General features: G+C 43.1%; 1 protein-coding gene across 2 annotated transcripts in view; it reads right to left on the minus strand.

The window, feature by feature from the left end:
* LOC118388977 (neurturin-like) overlaps positions 1-20,968 on the minus strand; it is a 62,574-nt gene that overhangs the window by 11,497 nt on the left and 30,109 nt on the right. Inside the window, exon 1 of one of the 2 annotated variants that reach the window (XM_035778629.2) lies at positions 10,299-11,565. The exons of the other annotated variant lie outside the window; for it this stretch is intronic. The gene's annotated coding sequence lies outside the window, so the exon portion shown is untranslated. Of the gene's footprint in view, positions 1-10,298; positions 11,566-20,968 lie in introns of those variants that run through there. 2 annotated transcript variants of the gene reach the window in all.

Raw genomic sequence — 20,968 nt, forward strand, 5'->3', positions numbered from 1 at the left:
ACTTCCTTTCATGTGCAATGTTAGCTAGCCTTCTTCAACATTAGCCTTCTACAACTAGCTACATATTGAACTTCCATCCTCGCAGGCCAGGGGCACAATGTCTGAATTTATGGTTGGATCCAGAATCGCCCTTGTAAGCATTGGCCAGTACGGAAAATTAAGTAAAACTACAAGTCCAAATCCCTATCTCCATCCATAGCTAATTTAGAAAAGAGACAATTTTAGCTAGCTAGCTATCCACCAGAAAACAACGAGATGCAACAATCAAGTTGTTTCTGTCAATGACGTATTGCACTTCATGGGATGCGATTGGAGGGAAGCCAATGACAAACTTTTTTTCTTCACCAGTACCTTTCACAGTTGAGCTCACCCATTGTAGCGCAACGCTGATAGGCTATTATGTTATACTTTTTTTTTTATCAAGGGAGGCCAAATGCTTACTGGCTTCCCTTGCATTCAATGCTACCGGCGGCAACAATATCATAAGCTTTTTGACCAGACAGCATCATATCGATTGCCTACACATACAGAGACAGGGGGGTGCTCGTTCCCTCGCTTGGATGCTATCTCCGGTGAGATACATTCAACCTCTTGCGAATTGAAGGAGAATGAAACACAGAGAGACTAAATCATTTATTCTCTTTTCTTGGTAATTTTTGGGGGGTAACCTGGCTTCTCTTGGCATCCACGAATAAACACCAGTGATCCAGACACTAAATCATATCAGCTTTTGTGCAGTTTAAGTGGTGTACAGATGTATGATCTTAATTTGATCACCCTTTTGCAGGAGAACTTACCTGCAATGCAGGAAATGTAAAACTTGTAGTGTATTTGATGTTTAAAAAGGCTTCTGAAGTTGGTAATTTCCACAATTTCAGACTTGATTTTCCCTTAAAAATGTATCAACCCCCCAAAAAATTGCCTGTTAATTATAATCCATATAATAATTCACATTTCCTGTTGCTGCATACCACTGCTGGCTTGCATCTGAAGCTAAGCAGGGTTGTTCCTGGTTGGTCTCTGGATGGGAGACCAGATGCTGCTGGAAGTGGTATTGGAAGAAGTCTGTAGGAGGTGCACTTTCCTCCGGTCTAAAACAAATACCCCAATGCCCCAGGGCAGGGATTGGGGACATTGTCCTGTGTAGGGTGCTGTCGTTTGGATGGGACATTAAATGGGGTTCCTGACTCTCTATGGACACTAAAGATCCCATGGCACTTATTGTAAGAGAAGGGGTGTTAACCCCGGTGTCCTGGCTAAATTCCCCATCTGTCCCTCATAGCATAATTTCCACCTAATCATCCCCAGCTTCTAATTGGCTCATTCATCTCCACTGTAACTATTCCCCAGGTCATTTATGTAAATTACCTGATAAAATAAAAAATATTATTTTCCTGCTGTAGCAAACTGACTCCCCATTGTGCTTGGCAAAGTGTGATGTCATCTTGGCCCTCAGAGTCTATTTTTTTTCTTTCTCTAATGTCTTTCTTGACCTCCAATGCTCTATCAGATCCAGCATGGGGCTTCTTTTGTGTCTTCTCTGTTCTGTCTCTATCTCCTGACTCCACAGGACTATGTTTTAATCCTTCATTCGCTCTTCAATGGAGATTAGCCAGAGTAGAGAATTTCCTCAGGTAATATTCTCAGACTTTTGCATTCATTACAGCGGAGTGTGCCAGCCTCTGTGAAAGATGACTTTTGCATTCATTACAGTGGAGTGTGCCAGCCTCTGTGAAAGATGACTTTTTAAAGGTTGGATGTCTTTGTCATGTAAATAACTTCTTATATCTGCAAATTGTGCATAAACTTCAGCTGTGTGTGTGTGTGTGTGTGTGTGGGGGGGGGGTTTATACAGTATGTGTGCATGGATTTTTGTTTATCTTCAGTCTCTTACCATGCATTTTTTCATCAACAAGCCTAAAAGAAAATGCATTATTTTCTCATGATGCGCATTTGTATATCTTTTGGAAAACAACTAGGATCATAATTCATAGACCACTTATCCGAGAACAGCACACCCTCTCCCTTCATAAGAAGACAATTCAATTCACACAGGACATTCTGGGAAAGAAGCTGTAAATTGAAATGTCAGGTTTTATACATATCTATTCCAAACTCAAAGGAAATGAAATCAATTCACTTTATGCGTATTTATAGAATAACTCTAAACAAACTCAAATAAACCAAATTCTTCTTATTCCTATTGTCAAGTAGGTCCTTCACTTTTGGTAAAGATCCACAATGTAGTTCCAAGGCCACTCTTCCTCTGTAGGCGTTCTCAGGCCTCAACAACAATAGAGAGACGAATTCAGCCCATCTGTCTGTCTTGTTTTGTGTTTACGTTCTGTAATCACTTGAGTAAAAATACATGGAGACGTGATAAAGTGGGGTCTTTCAGTAACCAATAAACAAGTGCAAGAGGGAAGTAAATCACGAATGGGAGTTGTCCATACATGCAACCTTACATCATCAACTCAACTCTACAATGATCTCTCACAGCAACAACAAAAAACGATTCAGAATTTATATTCAGAAAGATGACCGTATATTTTAAATTCTAGGACATTGATGAGCACGTGCCATGCTCTTGGTAGAGATAAAAACACAATCTGCTGTTTAGCACTTTACAAATCAGGATTAATTCTGTTGAGTTGGATCACTGTGAATGTCAACACTGTTTGGGTTTACTACTAGACTCTATGCCATGGATCAATTGCAGTATTATAAGGAAATGTATAAAAAGTAGGAACATTCCAAGTGCTACAAGAGAATCAAATGTACATCCACAGTGAGGTCCACAAGCTTTGGTCATTTAAGGGTTAAGTGTTTGGAGGAGGTGAAGGCATGTGCTATATAAAGGGCCCTCAGGTACAGTCCATTACTTGACACACAATGTTCAGGTTTTACAGCAATGTCGATGGCTGCAAGCCTCTACAGAAGCACAATCACTTAGCTCAAAGGTACCTCCGTAACCAACCGTCCTGAGAAAGGCACCAAAACGCAAGCCAAAAAGACTCAAACTCGACCCACTACACCGAGAACATCACAGCAGGAGCAAAGAAAAGCGATACAGTACCTACATTTTCTCTTCCCAAGCAGAGGAGAAGGCTTGGGCTGAATTCCTAATGGTCTACGTTATTGTACGGTCAGATGTCTTCAAGGCCAAACGGCAGGGCAGCAGCCAGGGAGGACTATAGAGAGCAGCATGGCTCCTAAGATCAGGCGTGGATTAGCGCTGCTAATGCCTCCCAGTTTATCTCCATCACGTGGGCTGCGATTTACCCAGCCTGGCTGAAGGGAGTCACCGCCTGGAGGTGTGGGGATGGCCGTGAGGGGTAATCTGTTTACCACCACCATGAGCCTCATCTGCAGGATTCAGAGAGCACTCCACTACACATGCTGAAGGAGTCAGTAACTATAGTATGGTCCTCCATTGGGATGGTCAGACTCAGGATGAGACACACACACATACACACACAACAATCTCGAAAACCCCAAATCCTCTCTCTGACAAGGGTAAGGATAACTGGTTTCCATTATGTAAGATACTATTCATGCAATTCAGTCACCGCATTATATCTACACATTGGTGCTTCTGCCAGAGAACAGAGAGGGTTAAAGGTACTTTGTCAGTATTAAAGGGGGCAGATCCTGACTGCTTTGAGGCATGTCGAAAGAGGACTAGATGGAGGGCACTGACCACAGTTCCCATTATGTGTGGTGCAGATCAGGGGAAATACCAGTAGGCTCCCCAGGGTGGTGTCCCTCATCCCAGAGGTCAACTGGGGTTATGTGAAGGACACCAGCTAAATAAAGGAACCTCTGGTTGGTTTAGTTCACAATGTGGAGGCTCCTCAGAGGAGGAAGGGTAGGACCAGAATTTCAGAAAAATAAATAAAACAATACTAAATATATTCACAGGTCACCAAATAACTGATTAAAACACAATGTTTTGCAATGAAGGTTGACAGAAGCCTACCCCTAAGGGTAGCACCATTGTGTAGCCGGATGACAGCAATTTTCCATCCTCCTCTGGGTACATTGACTTCAACGCAAAACCTAGGAGGCTCATGGTTCTCACCCCCTTCTATAGATTTACACAGTAATTACGACGACTTCTGGAGGACGTCCTCCAACCTATCAGAGCTCTTGAAGTATGAACTGACATGTTGTCCATCCAATCAAAGGATCAGATAATTAATATAGTACTGAAAGCATATGCAACAGCAAGCTAGCACTGCAGTGTATAAAATGTGGTGAGTAGTTGACTCAATGAGAGAGAGACAATAATTGAACAGTTTTAAAATTGAAGAGGAGAGAGAGAGAGCTAGCTATATTTTGTTGTATTTTGTTTCTTCTCAGTTTACCTTTCACTTACTTAGCTAATGCAGCTGATTTAGCCTACTCAACAAGCTGACTCAGAGAGGAATGTTATTTATTTTAGCTAGCTGGCTAAGGCTATCCAACAAAGAAACTCTTCCAAGTCAAGATAAGCTTTCGGTTTTATTCATTTATTGGAACCCGGGCCCACTGGTGTAACTGCTAAACTGCATACTTTACACTGTACTGCGTGATTGGACACATGGATTTAATTTTGGGTTTACTAACATGTTAGTTCTAGTTTGTTGACTATAAAGTTAATATGGTGACAATGATGTAGACTGTGTAGCGGTTTGCGGTTATGGTATGAAGATTTGGCTTGGAGAGATTTTTGCGCCTGGTGACAGACAGCTGTTGTGTTGTGCACTGAAGTTCACAAGGGAAGCGAAAAGGTGAGAGGAGGAGAGCACATAGATGTGAGAAGGAATTATACAACAAGCAAAGTGATGATGCTGTAAGTGGCTGCTATGAATGTGAACTGTGTGTGAGGGGATCAGGGGTGTATTCATTCCGCCGATTCTGTTGCAAAATGTTTCTTAAACGGAAGCAAGCGGAACAAAACGAGGAGGACCTATCTGAATTTGTTCGAAAGAAACTCTCATTTTGGACTAATGAGTACACCCCAGGTCAGCTATATGCAGGCAAGAGTGTGTGAGGTAGTACTCCAATTTGTTTCTTGACCTGTGCACCTACATTATACATTTTTTTATGCTAGGTTGTAGCAACCTCGTGATGGGTAAAGGGCAAATTGTAGCATCATGTAGTAGCCTAAACCTATCGATGTTACATTGAGCTTACATTGATTAGATAACATCTTCACGGAGGAACCTCTGTTACTGTGCCATACTGTGGTTGGAATGGTTGTTTCGATAACACTATCAGTTTAGTTCCCTTCCTGATTTTACAATTAGGCAATGTAACATTTACATTGACGCTGGAGCTGGAGGCTGATATTGTTGTTCATCATGACCACCAGGTGTTTTATGTGACCTGAGATTCAAAGAGATACATTTTTAAAAAACATTTTTAAATGTAACCTTTATTTAACTAGGCTGAAGTGTTTTTTGATGAGCAGGGGTGACTTCTGCCCCGAGACCAATAGATCCCAGTTCATTTGTGGTTTCATTGTGATGACCTCACAAATGAGATGTGGCCTACGCCCCGTCATGGGTTGCAGAGGGCGTACTCCTGACTCACTCAAACACTCACTCCTCTGGGCTACCCTACATGCTGGCCCAGGGTTCTGAATCTCTTGGAGAGTACAAGCGGGACTAATACAAATACAAATGACGAAAAGTTTGGCTTCTAACAAAGTAATCCTTTTCAGATGCAGTCTCCCAAGTGGAGGTGAAAGATCAGTGGATATGGGCAGTAAATATCGCTCATTTCCCCCTTTACACAATACATGGCCTCAGGACTGATGCCAACTATATATTACAGTTTTTGACATTTTTTTCTCTCAATTCCATTCACGTTGTAGGTGTGGCTGCGCTGTTGTAACACATTCAGACCATTTTCCTTAAGCACTCAGTAATAGTTTTGTTTCTCTGACTAGCAGATATGCTGAGGGAATTGCCATTCTCACAGTATTGTTGTGTTATGATGTAGTTTATTGTGTTTTAACGCCTTGCCATTTTGGTTTTTCCTTTCAGCAAAGCACTAGCAGGCAAGTTGTAAACACACGAATGCATGGTCAATTTGCTCAAGTCTATTCAAAACTATTCAAAAACTCAAGTCAAAACCCATTGCCATCTCAAGTATTGTTAGGCTATATTAATATTCTTTATTTTCCTTTTAGTGATAGATGTGTAAAGTGTGTAGAATATACACTGGCAATATTTATTTAAACTATTGTATTTTCTAATACTGTAAATATATCTCCCACTCAGCTAAAGCAACAGCAACTGTCTACTGAGCTCTCTAATCATATTTCATCTTACTACTGCAGCAATATTTAAACAATCCAAACTGAACAATCTGTACTGTATTGACACACCAATGCACATCCTAATCTGCACCAATGCAATACACCAATTAACATCTCCATCTGAAATGTCTTCAGACGCGTATTACATTTCAGAGAAGGTGACCATTCAAGATGGCATATGCAGGTTGAAAGTGAAGGAGGGGGATTCAAGGACATGTTGTTATCTCAATGTTCAATCTGTCTAGAAAAACTGATCAATAAACTGTTCAATCTACCATAAGGGCCAGGGGTCTGAATCGCTTGGTTAGTTCAATTTCTCATCTCAAACTCTACTACTCTGTCTCCTCCCACCCTCGACCCTCTACCAACGCAACCTCAGCTTCTCTCCTGCTTCCTAGAAGTCACTCAGGGAGGTATTTCATTCATTCCTCTCTGGTGTTGAGGAAATACCATCTCCACCTGCACTCAAGACAGCGGTCATCAGCCCCCTTCTACAGAAGCCCAACCTGGACCCGGAAGTTCTGGCCAATTATAGGGTAAATCAAATCAAATGTATTTATATAGCCCTTCGTACATCAGCTGATATCTCAAAGTGCTGTACAGAAACCCAGCCTAAAACCCCAAACAGCAAGCAATGCAGGTGTAGAAGCACAGGTGGATCCGTGAACACCTCTAGTTGGCACCCCTCTCCAGGTCCAGCACTCGCCCATAACCCACCTCACCATTGCAGGCCAGAACATCCCTCTCTCATCTTCAATCTCCAACCTGAGTGTTAACTCCTCTGTGACCTTCGATGATCACTTCAAACAGCTGTGCAAAGCATAATTCTGTCGCAACAAAAACATTGCCAAACTCCGTCCCACTCTTACTCAGTCTGATGTAGATAAGCTCAACCGTGCATTTGGCTCCTCAAGGCTGGACTATTGCAAAGCACTCTATTCAGGATCCCTGGCAGGAAGCTCTAGACTCTCCAGTACATTAAAAACAATGCTGCCAGGATCCCGATGAGCGTGAGTAAGCCTGAACACATAACCACCATACTGGGATCTCTGCTCTGGCTCCGTGTCTCACTCAGAGTCAAATTCAAAACCCTCTTGCTGACATTCCAGTGCACCCATTCTTACCTCAAAGACCCGCTGCTATCCCAGAACCCCACCCACAACTTCTAGTCGAGCGATAGCCTTCTCATCAACGTCCCCAGGACCAAGCTCTGCTCAATGGGGGGGGGGGGCTTGACCACCACCCCGTCTCTGGAATGCACTCCCGGACCACCTGAATGCACCACCGACTCTTGGATCTTTTTTAAAAAAATGGCCTAAAAAACATCAACTTCAGGAAGGCCTTCTGGTAGTTATAGCTGTGTTCCTTGTTGTCCTTGTCCCTTGTAGACTCACCTGTGCTCCTTGTTGTCCTTGTCCCTTGTAGAGTCACCTGTGTTCTTTGTGTGAGTGGCCCTGTCTAGTTATGGCCATTCTCTTGTCTACATCTTTTGTTTTCATTTATTTGAATGCATAGTAAATGCACTTTGAAATGGTTTTTCAATGAAAAGCGTGTTATAAATTCTATGCATTATTATAATTGTTATTAAGGCAACGCTTCCATACTGTAAAGGCTGTACTGTAAACACTATAGGTATTTTATTCCTCTTAGTGCCCTACACGAATGGCACCATTAAGTCATACCATCTTGAAAGGCACAAGAGACAGCACACTCATTTCATCTCAAACGGAAGAGAAAGGCCTATGAATTGGAGCCTGTTACTAAAATAAACTCAGCCTCAAGCCGTGACCTTGAATCAACGTAAATAGTTTTTAGATTTGTTTATCTTAGCAATAGATCGAGGCTACTAAAATGTACTCCCGCTTATGGCCGGTGCATTTGTCTATGTAAGGTGCCCATTTAGGCCTATACTATAGCCTATATGCCCGATACATTGGTAGGTTAAGCTTCCAAACCATGTATGTTGTTTAGTTTTGCGGAAGACTGATGATATTGCATTGTATAACATATGATACAATACCATAGTATTTGGAAGTGTGGTTAGTATTTGGAAGTATAGTTAGTACTAGAGTCATATCTCAAAAAGAGTCATCACCTATTGCAGGAGCTTCTGCCTTCGCCACCGAAGTGGAAAAGATGGAAAAGCGTTTATTTTTTCTGCAAATTATATCACAGCTGGAAGATACATTTGAGAGACAAGTGAACAGGCTCATATCTGCTCCGTCTCTAACAAACAAATCAATACATCTATAAGCACAACTGGTCCTAAACATGACTGACCAACGATGCTACCAAAGTTGATGTGATGTTGACTGGCTACAAACATACGTAGACTGTAATGTCGGGAATGTCCTTTAAGTTATTTGGTAAGCATGGGCTTGACTTATTCCCTGTCGGTTTCGCATGGGTGGATTTCAGCTATGTTGGTGCACTTCCTACACAATGTAGGTCTTCCTCTTCCCTCAACATAGTGTTGCAACATGTGTTTGAGACAGGGGAGGGGGGCACTCATTTCCCATTGACTTATTATTGGGTTCATCCAATATGACCAGATTCAATAGCTTCTAACCCAGACATGAACTAAAAAACAAAAGTCCTTCACATGCCTCCCCCGTTACTTCACATGCCTCCCCCGTTACTTCGCATGCCTCCCCCGTTACTTCGCATGCCTCCCCCGTTACTTCGCATGCCTCCCCCGTTACTTCACATGCCTCCCCCGTTACTTCGCATGCCTCCCCGTTACTTCGCATGCCTCCCCGTTACTTCGCATGCCTCCCCGTTACTTCGCATGCCTCCCCGTTACTTCGCATGCCTCCCCCGTTACTTCACATGCCTCCCCCGTTACTTCACATGCCTCCCCCGTTACTTCACATGCCTCCCCCGTTACTTCGCATGCCTCCCCGTTACTTCGCATGCCTCCCCGTTACTTCGCATGCCTCCCCGTTACTTCACATGCCTCCCCGTTACTTCGCATGCCTCCCCGTTACTTCACATGCCTCCCCGTTACTTCACATGCCTCCCCGTTACTTCACATGCCTCCCCGTTACTTCACATGCCTCCCCCGTTACTTCACATGCCTCCCCCGTTACTTCGCATGCCTCCCCCGTTACTTCGCATGCCTCCCCGTTACTTCGCATGCCTCCCCGTTACTTCGCATGCCTCCCCCGTTACTTCGCATGCCTCCCCCGTTACTTCGCATGCCTCCCCCGTTACTTCACATGCCTCCCCCGTTACTTCGCATGCCTCCCCCGTTACTTCGCATGCCTCCCCCGTTACTTCGCATGCCTCCCCCGTTACTTCGCATGCCTCCCCCGTTACTTCGCATGCCTCCCCCGTTACTTCGCATGCCAGTCATAATGTGTAATCAGTGGAGGCAGCTTAATAATAATGGCCGAGAACAGAGTGAATGGAATGGCATCAACCACGTTTGATGTATTTGATACCATTCCACTCCAGCCATTAACACGAGCTCGTCCTCCCCTGAGATTGTAATACATTCAGCTCTATGCTCGTGTGTCAATCGTATGTCAATCGTTGTTGATCTGACCATGTTGTCCTCACAGACAGCCTCAGAATCTCTCCCTAAGCAGCTGGCTACTAATACAAGTGAGATTTCAGTTCCTTGCCCATTGACTTTCACAATGTTGTCTTATAGTATCTTTCTGAGGTTGAATTAAGTGTTTATAAGGGTTGCCCTTTCCAATTGTTTTCTGGGACAGAAAATACAGCCAGCAGAGTTGTTTGGGGATTTACTTTATGATACTATGATGTTGGTCAGACATGTACAGGTCTGCTAAGCAGGACAGAACCAAACCAATTTTGAAACTGCAGCACTAACAATAGCTTCTGGGACAGTGATTTGAACATGGCCACTTAGCACCTTACTTCTGTTGGTCCACTCATGTTTAAATTAAACACTTAACAGTGATTACCGTCCTCCCACCTAAGCCCCAAGCTTAATCAGACAAAAGAGGATACCGCGTGTCCTTACCGTTCGCCCGGCTTATCCAGACTCGTCTGCGTGTCTAACTCTTCGCTTGACCTCCGCTCAGGCGAGGCAGAGTAGAGGAGAGAGTCGTAGCAGCTCTCCCTTCAGCCCAGTGGTCAAGCAGTCCAACTCGGTGGTCAGAGTCAAAGAGTAGCGGGGCTTTCCCTCAGGACTACCAGGCTGCTGCTGCGTCTGTGCATCTGCTGAAGACCGTCGTCACACATCCAGAGGCTCCGCTGGCGGAGGAAGAATCCCAGAATCCCCATAGTTTTACCTCCAGGTGCTCAGAGTGCCTTTAGTAAAGCCAAGGTGTTAGGTCAGATATAGTCTTGTAAAGGTATAAAAACACAATGCCTGAGGTGTAGAGTTGTTTCCTCCAGATGACTCTTCCTCCTTCACACACAGCCAGACTGTCAGATATGCTGAAGGAGACCTGACAGACTCCCCGAGAGAGAACCAGCCCTGGAAATCCAGCACCTCTTATGGTAATAAATAATCAGCCCACAGCTCCCATACACCAACAATGTGTTTCAAAGAAAAGCAAATGTGGAAAACAACATCAATTCTCTAGAAATCTCCTGCAGTGCGTTGTTAAATAAACATCATGTTATTTACGCAGGACTGAAATATGGTCAAATCTCACGAGAGTACTTTTTTTTTAAACTCCAAGATCCAGATGAGTTCAGTCTGTCCATTTCCCTATGTTTAGATTATAGCACAACAATCTCTGACCAATACGAGATGTTCAAAGAGAGCTTGACTGAGCTGTTCGCCCCACGGATTTCTTCAACACTGCAGAAAAACACTGAGGGAAAAGAGGATCATAATTGATTAATGATACGCTCTTCCAGACCTCTTAATGTTAGTATAGGATTTCCAGTAACCCTCCAAAAGTTGTCCATTCATATGAAACATCAATGAAGGTTGAAACAAATATTATATCAATGTGCGTCATGAAAGGTGTATCCTCCTTTGGGTCCTTGAGAGTTAATTCCAGCTCCGTCCTCACTCACAGGCAGAGAGAGAGAGAATAACTCCAGCGTTGAATCTCGGCGCTCCAGTGATGGAAACTTCAGAGATACCGAGTGTCAGAGATACTGAGTGCCCGACTAAGTGGGAGCCCCGCTGATTGTAAGTGTGGCAGCTGCTACATGTCAATCACAGAGAGAGAGAGAGAAACAGGCAGACACTGAAGCAATGTTCCTTCTGGAAAAGTTCAAAGTATCCTCTTTTGTTGATGTACAGTGTAATGTAGTAGTACTCTCCTGCTTGGCTCGAGCCTGCTCCTATCAGAGCGCCCAGCTTTAGACTGTTTAGAGGGATGGGAGCGCAGGATGGACAGAGGGGGGAGCTAAGTGCAACAAGCGGGGTGAGGGATTGAATGGCCTCATCACTATTTTGACCCCCCCTCAGCCTCCTCCTTTCCTCCCTTCCCATTCCAGACATAAATACAAACGCGCATACACGCGCACCCACACACATTCACACACGCTAGCTCCACCTCTCCAGAGCTCAGGCCAGTGGCAGACTCGAGTCAAATCAAAAGACTCTGGTTTGGAATATCTCTGGACTGCAGTTGATGTGTATGTGTGTGTGTGTGTGTGTCTGTGTCTGTGTATGTCTGTGTGTGTGTCTGTGTGTGTATGTGTCTGTGTGTGTGTGTCTGTCTGTGTGTCTGTGTGTGTATTTGTGCGTATTTGTGTGTATCTGTGTCTGTGTCTGTGTGTGTGTGTTTGTGTGTGTCTGTCTGTCTGTCTGTGTGTCTGTCGGTGTGTGTGCGTGTCTGTGTCTGTCTGTGTGTGTGTGTCTGTTTGTTTGTGTGTGTGTCTGTCTGTGTGTATGTGTCTGTCTGTGTGTGTCTGTGTGTTTATTTGTGTGTGTGTGTGTGTGTCTGTGTGTGTGTCTGTGTGTGTGTCTCTGTCTGTGTGTATGTGTCTGTCGGTGTGTGTGCGTGTCTGTGTCTGTCTGTGTGTGTGTCTGTTGTGTGTGTGTGTCTCTGTGTGTCTGTCTGTGTGTTTATTTGTGTGTGTGTGTGTCTGTCTGTCTGTGTCTGTGTGTGTGTGTCTGTCTGTGTGTGTGTGTCTGTGTCTGTGTCTGTCTGTGTGTGTGTCTGTCTGTGTGTGTGTGTCTGTGTGTGTGTGTGTCTGTGTGTTTATTTGTGTGTGTGTGTGTGTCTGTCTGTGTGTGTGTCTGTCTCTGTCTGTGTGTATGTGTCTGTCGGTGTGTGTGCGTGTCTGTGTCTGTCTGTGTGTGTGTCTGTCTGTGTGTGTGTGTCTCTGTGTGTGTGTCTGTGTGTTTATTTGTGTGTGTGTGTGTCTGTCTGTCTGTGTGTGTGTCTGTGTGTGTGTCTCTGTCTGTGTGTATGTGTTGTCTGTCTGTGTGTGTGTCTGTCTCTGTGTGTGTGTCTGTGTGTGTGTGTGTGTGTGTGTGTGTCTGTCTGTCTGTCTGTCTGTCTGTCTGTCTGTCTGTCTGTCTGTCTGTCTGTCTGTCTGTCTGTCTGTCTGTGTCTCTGTCTGTGTGTGTCTGTCTGTGTGTGTGTGTGTGTGTGTGTGTGTGTGTGTGTTTGTGTCTCTGTGTCTGTCTGTGTGTTTGTTTGTGTCTCTGTGTCTGTCTGTGTGTGTGTCTCACACTATCTCTGTGTTTGTGGGTGTCTGTGTGTGTGTGTCTGTCTCTGTGTCTGTCTGTCTGTGTGTGTGTCTGTCTGTGTCGGTGTCAGTGTCTGTGTGTGTCGGTGTGCGTGTGACAGACAGACAGAGACAGATTTGATCATTTAAAATACAATACAACCACACGTGGATAATGCATGTAAAATCGAGGACGACACAAAACAGTTTGACAAAAAATGTCTGTTGTGGTCTTCTTAAATAAATGGTTCAAAAAGTAACAATCATAACATAACAGACCAGCCTTCCAGACACACTTGGGTTACACACACACTGCATACGGAAAGTATTCAGACCCCTTCCCCTTTTCCACATTTTGTTGCGTTACAGCCTTATTCTATAATTGATACAATAATTTTGTCCCTCATCAATCCCATAATGACAACTGTGAAAATCAGGGTTTTTTCAATTTCTTTGCAAATGTATTGAAAATGAAATACCTTATTTGCAGAAGTATTCAGACCCTTTGCTATGAGACATGAAATTGAGCTCAGGTGGATCCTGTTTTCATTGATCATCCTTTAGATGTTTTTTCAACTTGATTGTAGTCCACCTGTGGTAAATTAAATTGATTGGATTTGGAAAGGTACACACCTGTCTATACAAGGTCCCACAGTTGACAGTGCATGTCAGAGTAAAAACTAAGCCATGAGGTCGAAGGAATTGTCTGTAGAACTCCGAGACAGGATTGTGTCGAGGCACAGATCTGGGGAAGGGTACCAAAAAATGTCTGCAGCATTGAAGGTCACCAAGAACACAGTGGCCTCCATCATTCTTAAATGGAAGAAGTTTGGAACCACCTAGACTGTTCCTAGAGATGGCCGCCCGGCAAAACTGAGCAATTGGGGGAGAAGGGCCTTGGTCAGGGAGATGACCAAGAACCCGATGTTCACTCTGACAGAGCTCCAGAGTTCCTCTGTGGAGATGGGAGAACCTTCCAGAAGATCAACCATCTCTCCAGCACTCGATCAATCAGGCCTTTATGGTAGAGTGGCCAGACGGAAGTCACTCCTCAGTAAAAGGCACATGACAGTCCACACCTAAAGGACTCTCAGACCATGAGAAACAAGATTCTCTGCTCTGATGAAATGAAGATTGAACTCTTTGGCCTGAATGCCAATCTTCACGTCTGGAGGAAACCTGGCACCATCCCTACGGTGAAGCATGGTGGTGGCAGCATCATGCTGTGGGAATTGTTTTTTGAGGCAGGGATTGGGAGACTAGTCAAGATCAAGGGAAATATGAACGGAGCAAAATACAGAGAGATCTTTGATTAAAACCTGCTCCAGAGTGCTCAGGACCTCAGACTGGGGCGAAGGTTCACCTTCCAACAGGACAACAACCCTAAGCACACAGCCAAGACAACGCAGGTTTGGCTTCGGGACAAGTCTCTGAATGTCCTTGAGTGGCCCAGCCAGAACCTGATCGAACATCTCTGGAGAGACCTGAAAATAGCTGTGCAGCGACACTCGCCATCCAACCTGACAGCGCTTGAGAGGATCTGCAGAGAAGAATGGAAGAAACTCCCAAAATACAGGTGTGCCAAGCTTGTAGCGTCATACCCAAGAAGACTCAAGGTGGTAATCTCTGCCAAAGGTGCTTCAACAAAGTACTGAGTAAAGGGTCTGAATAGTAAATGTGATATTTGCATTTTTATTTTTAATACATTTTCAAAAATGTAAAAAAAAATGTTTTTGCTTTGTCATTATGGGTTAGTGTGTAGATTAATGAGTGAAAAAACGATTGAATCCATTTTAGAATAGGGCTATAACGTAACAGAATGTGGAAAAAGTTAATGGTTCTGAATTCTTTCCGAATGCACTGTATGGAGAGATTTGGGCCAATGCAGCTTCTGTCTGAACTTTCCAAGAGTGCCACATTCTCCTCCATAGCCGTTGTGAAGTGATAATTGACGCTTCCGCGCTGCTCTGTTTATTTCTGATAGTTTTCAAAAGCTATGATGTCCAATGAAAGGGGGTTTGCAATTTGTTGACATCACAACACGGTACATAATTGGATACAAATGATCCAGAATTGATGAGGGGAAAAAACACTATTTAATCCATTTTAGAATAAGGCTGTAACGTAACACATTTTGGAAAAGGTCAAGGGGTTAGAATACTTCCCGAATGCAGTGTATAGCACATAAAACAAAGGACAGGACAACATTGTCATAGAGAAGGATTCCCTCAGTAGATCAGTGATCTCAGGCTCCTAAACTGAGTCATTTGATGGTTTGATGATGGTGATGCCACAGAAAAAGCTGATTAGAAAACAGGAAACACTTAAAAACATCTCAAATATGTGCAAAATGTACAGAGCTCTTTGTTTAGGCTGCCTTACAGCTCCATGGCAACCACGGAACATGAATTATGTATGTACATAGCAGGAGCCAAAAGAGTAACGGACATAATGCAATCCTTTCTATCCTGTGTGCTGATGGCTGGTCTGATTTATTCATTAAGGGGAAGTTCACCCAAAATACAAAATGACATATTGGTTTCCTTACCCTGTCAGAAGTCTATAGACAAGGTATGACATTAATCCATACTTTTGTTTAATTTCACTGGTACCGTTTCCCTGGCACAAATCCCATGCAAATTGTGGGATCGATATATAACTGTCAAATAATGTCCAAATGATTCAAAAGGATCTCAAATTGATTGTGAAGCTCAATTGAAAAGTATTTTATAGATGATTTGAAAGTAATTTACAGATGATTTGAAAGTAATTTATAAATGATTTGAACATGATGAGAGAAAAATGCTAATATTGGTCTGATGACTTGCTAAAACGTTAGCATTTGGAAACAGTGCCAGCCACTGCCAGGGACACTGAACCAAAGCATGGATTGCTGTCATAAACTATATGACCAAAGGTATGTGGACACCTGCTCGTCGAACATCTCATTACAAAATCATGGGCATTAATATGGAATTTGTCCCCACTTTGCTGCTATAATGGCCTGTGCTGTTCTGGGAAGGCTTTGCTGCGTGGCTTGCTTCCAACATTGCTGCGGGACTTGCTTCCATCTAGCCACAAGAGAATTAGTGAGGTCGGGCGCAGATGTTGGGCGATTAGGCCTGGCTCGCAGTTGGCGTTCCATTTCATCCCAAAGGTGTTCAATGGGGTTGAGGTCTGGGCTCTGTGCAGGCCAGTCTTCCACACCGATCTCGACAAACCATTTCTGCATCGTGCTCACTTTGTACACGGGGGCATTGTCATGCTCAAACAGATTGAGCCTTCCCCAAACTGTTACCACAAACCTGGAAATACAGAACGGTCTAGAATGTCATTGTATGCTGTAGCATTAAGATTTCCCTTTACTGGAACTAAGGGGCCTAGCCCAAACCGTGAATAACAGCCCTAGACCATTATTCCTCCTCCACCAAACTTTATTGTTGGCACTATGCATTGGGGCAGGTAGCGTTCTCCTGGCATCTGCCAAATCCAGATTTGTCCATCAGATTGCCAGATGGTGAAGCGTGATTCATCACTCCAGAGAATGTGTTTCCTCTGCTGCAGAGTCCAATGGCGGCAAGCTTTACACCACGCTTGACATTGCGCATGGTCATCTTAGGCATGCGTGCAACTCCTCGGCCATGGAAACCCATTTCATGAAGCTCTTGACCAACCGTTCCTGTGCTGACGGCGCTTCCAGAGGCAGTTTGGAACTCACTAGTGAGTGTTGCAGACAATTTTTACGCACTTCAGCACTCGGTCGGTCCAGTTTTGTGAGCTTGTGTGGCCTACCACTTCGCAGCTGAGCTGTTCCACTTCACAATAACAGCACTTACGGGGCAACTCTAGCAGGGCAGAAATTTGACGAACTGACTTGTTGGAAAGGTGGCATCCTATAACGGTGCCACATTGAATGTCACTGAGCTCTTCAGTAAGTCCATTCTACTGCAAATGTTTTTCTATGGAGATTGTATGGCTGTGTGCTCGATTTTATACACCGGTCAGTCAGCAAGTTGTTTGGCTGAAACAAACGAATGTACTAATTTGAAGGGTTGTCCACAAACTCTTATATATATAGTGTACCGTGTCCATAGACTTCTTACAGGGTAAGGAAACCAATGTGTTTTTTTGTCATTTGGGTGAACTTTCCCTTTAAATACAATGACTCCTTAGTCTTTTCGTCAATCGGTTATATTATTTGTAAAAAAAAATTGTTCAAGCTAGTTACCAGACATAAAATCTGGTTTTCAATATCAACTGTGCGAAAAGTCCATTATGCTGAACATAAATATCCTGACACAAAATATGCAGAGGGAAGGGGTTTTGGGAGGCACATTTGGGTTGGGTCTTTAACATCCATAAACACATATGTACACACACATAAAGACCTGGAAAAAAACGTACAAATGTTTAGGTATCAGTTTACTTACCAACTGCTTTTCACCAGCCTAAAGACTATGGTTCAAAGCAAAAAGCATATAGGCCCACACAGGCCCCACCTATAGAAGAGGTGTCTTCTGACAGTATTGTTTCAGTGCTGATCTATTCATTTACATTTAATGGTCTGTTTAAGGCCACCCCCATGAAAACCACTAACCCCTGTTGTCATGACCATTCACTCCACTCATTCACAACCCGGGCTTCTGTCATGAAAAGTATAGTTTAAAAGTATTTTATTGCATATTAAGTACATTGCTGGCGTGGATACACACGCATCTCTAAGGAGAGAAATATGTGGTTTTGAGAATAATCAATGCGAGCGTTTTGTCGAAAACTCCATTCCAATGGGAGACATTTGGAAAAGGACCAGATGCAGCCTTTGGCTCAAATTCAATGACATTCACAAGGCTTCTACTTGTTTGGGATTACAGCGCTTACAATGAAAAATCAAAGCCATGTTTTCCATTTTGTTTTCCAATAGATACACAAATATGACTTGCCTAGTTAAATAAAGGTGAAATAAAAATGTAAAATGAAAAAAGGAAGGGTGTGGGTGTGGTCTAAAAGAATGGACAGTAGTAGTGATCACTCTGTTTGCTAAAATGACTCTCTCTCCTCTACGTAATAAATTATGTTTGCAGGGAGGGCATGAACTAAATAGTGAATGTAAGAGGAGTGCTATTCATGTGGATTTCTGTCCGGTGAGTCCACGCCCATGTAGCTGCTTCATGACAACTGATTTGATATAATCCGTGCATACCTGGGGCAACTGTATAGATTCTAGGTTAGGTCACATATACCAGTGATCTCATTTGATTGAGAAACTGAAAAGTCATTGAGGTATCAAAATATTCTGAAAAGGTCTCAATTCAATGGACAGCAATTTAATTGAGACACTTCATTTGAAGGGGTTCTTATTAAGGTGTAATTGCATGTAGAGGGCTGCATTCCCGTGGGATGGCCTCTGCATTTTTCATCCTGTGATTGGGGGTGGTGGTCAGACGGACAACTTTAGGATTAAAATATGTTTTGTTTGTCCCTCACATTATTTGGAAATGGTTGTCTTTCTGCTTTTTTATTCTTTAGCCTGGGCCAAATCCTGAAAAAAAGATATACAGTACCAGTCAAATATTTGGACACACTTACTCATTCAAGGGTTTTTCTACATTGTAGAATAATAGCGAAGATGTCAAAACTATGAAATAACACATATGGAATCATGTAGTAACCGAATAAGTGTTAAACTAATCAAAATATATGTTTTATTTGAGATTCTTCAAAGTAGCCACCCTTTGCCTTGATGACAGCTTTGCACACTCCGCTCCACTCCACCTCAACACCTCATTCGGCCGCCTTTCGTTCCAGTACTCTGCTGCCTGTGACTGGAACGAATTGCAAAAATCGCTGAAGTTGGAGACTTTTATCTCCCTCACCAACTTCAAACATCAGCTATCTGAGCAGCTAACCGATCGCTGCAGCTGTACATAGTCTATTGGTAAATAGCCCACCCATTTTCACCTACCTCATCCCCATACTGTTTTTATTTATTTACTTTTCTGCTCTTTTGCACACCAATATCTCTACCTGTACATGACCATCTGATCATTTATCATTTATTATTCGCTACCTCCTCATGCCTTTTGCACACATTGTATATAGACTCCCCTTTTTTTCTACTGTGTTAGGGACAGCTTCTTTAAGTATAGAAAGGAATAAAGCAAGTCCATTTTTTCTGACACACAGCCAAGGTACCCCTCCAGCTCCCCTGTACCTTGTGACCTTTTGGGCATCGGTGATGAGAAGATATCATTGTCATTGTGTCAGATTCACATATGGAATATTTCTGCAAATTCTGCTTCATTTGGCAACAAAGTTCATTATATCGGTGACATTACAATAGCTCAAACAAAGACTTTCCATACTTATTCACAGACACTGAAGTGTGTTGTCAAATGTTCTCACACAGTTACAGTGTTCTCACACAGACTCACAGTTACAGTTATATGCACAGTTAGACTTATTGAGTAACTGGCTTTCAGATCGACATTATCCTAATTTAGACAGACAAAGTCGGACGTTTACATACACTTAGGTTTGAGTCATTAAAACATGTTTTTCAACTACTCCACAAATTTCTTGTTAAAACAAACTATAGTTTTGGCAAGTCAGTTAGGACATCTACTTTGTGCGTGACACAAGTCATTTTTCCAACAATTGTTTACAGACAGATTATTTCACTTAATCACAATTCCAGTGAGTCAGAAGTTTACATACACTAAGTTGACTGTGCCTTTAAACAGCTTGGAAAATTCCAGAAAATTATGTCATGACTTTAGAAGCTTCTGATTGGCTAATTTACATAAATTGAGTCAATTGGAGGTGTACCTGTGGATGTATTTCAAGGCCTACCTTTAAACTCAGTGCCTCTTTGCTTGACAACATGGGAAAATCAAAAGAAATCAGCCAAGACCTCAGAATTTTTTTTTGTCGACCTCCACAAGTCTGGTTCATCCCTGGGAGCAATTTCCAAATGCCTGAAGGTATCATGTTCATCTGTACAAATAATAGTACACAAGTATAAACACCATGGGACCATGCACCATGGGACCAATAAAAGCTTAAATAAATCACTCTACTATTATTCTGACATTTCACATTCTTAAAATAAAGTGGTGATCCTAACTGACCTAAGACAGGGAATTTTTACGAGGATTAAATGTCAGGAATTGTGAAAAACTGAGTTTAAATGTATTTGGCTAAGGTGTATGCAAACTTCCGACTTCAAATATAGCTAAAAGTCCCAGGTTTCTCTAAATAATGTATGTCGTGGCTTAGCAAGCTAACACTAGCTAGCTAGCTAGGTCACTTAGCTGTCAGGAATTGGTCGCAAATTGGTCTTCCAACTGGACAACGACCCCAAGCATACTTCCAAAGTTGTGGAGGGCTCGCTAGCCACCACCACACAGTGACATTGACGTGCTAGCCATAATGGCTATCATAATTGGGTGGTGGTTAGCCATGTAACTAACGAGCTAGATAACTTAGCTGCAAGGACAGCTTTTTTATTTTTATTTTCCCACAATTTCGTGAAATCCAATTGGTAGTTACAGTCTTGTCCCATCGCTGCAACTCCCGTACGGACTCGGGAGAGGCGAAGGTCGAGAGCCATGCGTCCTCCAAAAAACACAACTCTGCCAAGCTGCACTGCTTCTTGACACACTGCTCGCTTAACCTGGATGCCAGCCGCACCAATGTGTCAAAGGGAACACAGTATAGCTGACGACCGAAGTCAGCGAGCATGAGCCCGGCCAGCCACAAGGAGTTGCTAGAGCTCGATGGGACAAGGACATCCCGACCAGCCAAAACCTCACGTAACCCGGACGACGCTGGACCAATTGTGCGCGCCCTCATGGGTCTCCCAATCAAAACATACTTAAGTAAACGTAAAATCACTGACTTTGTTAAATACTGCCATTTTCTTTTTTTATACATGGAAAAGCTACTCAATTACAGGAACGAGATTATTCGTAATTCGTTACTTCCATCCCTGATTACCATATACTTACTTACTACTCATTACCAAGTGAAAATAACTACAAACAAAAGATT

This window comes from Oncorhynchus keta, chromosome 1 (genome assembly GCF_023373465.1).
Source record: "Oncorhynchus keta strain PuntledgeMale-10-30-2019 chromosome 1, Oket_V2, whole genome shotgun sequence".
NCBI classification, from domain to species: domain Eukaryota; kingdom Metazoa; phylum Chordata; class Actinopteri; order Salmoniformes; family Salmonidae; genus Oncorhynchus; species Oncorhynchus keta.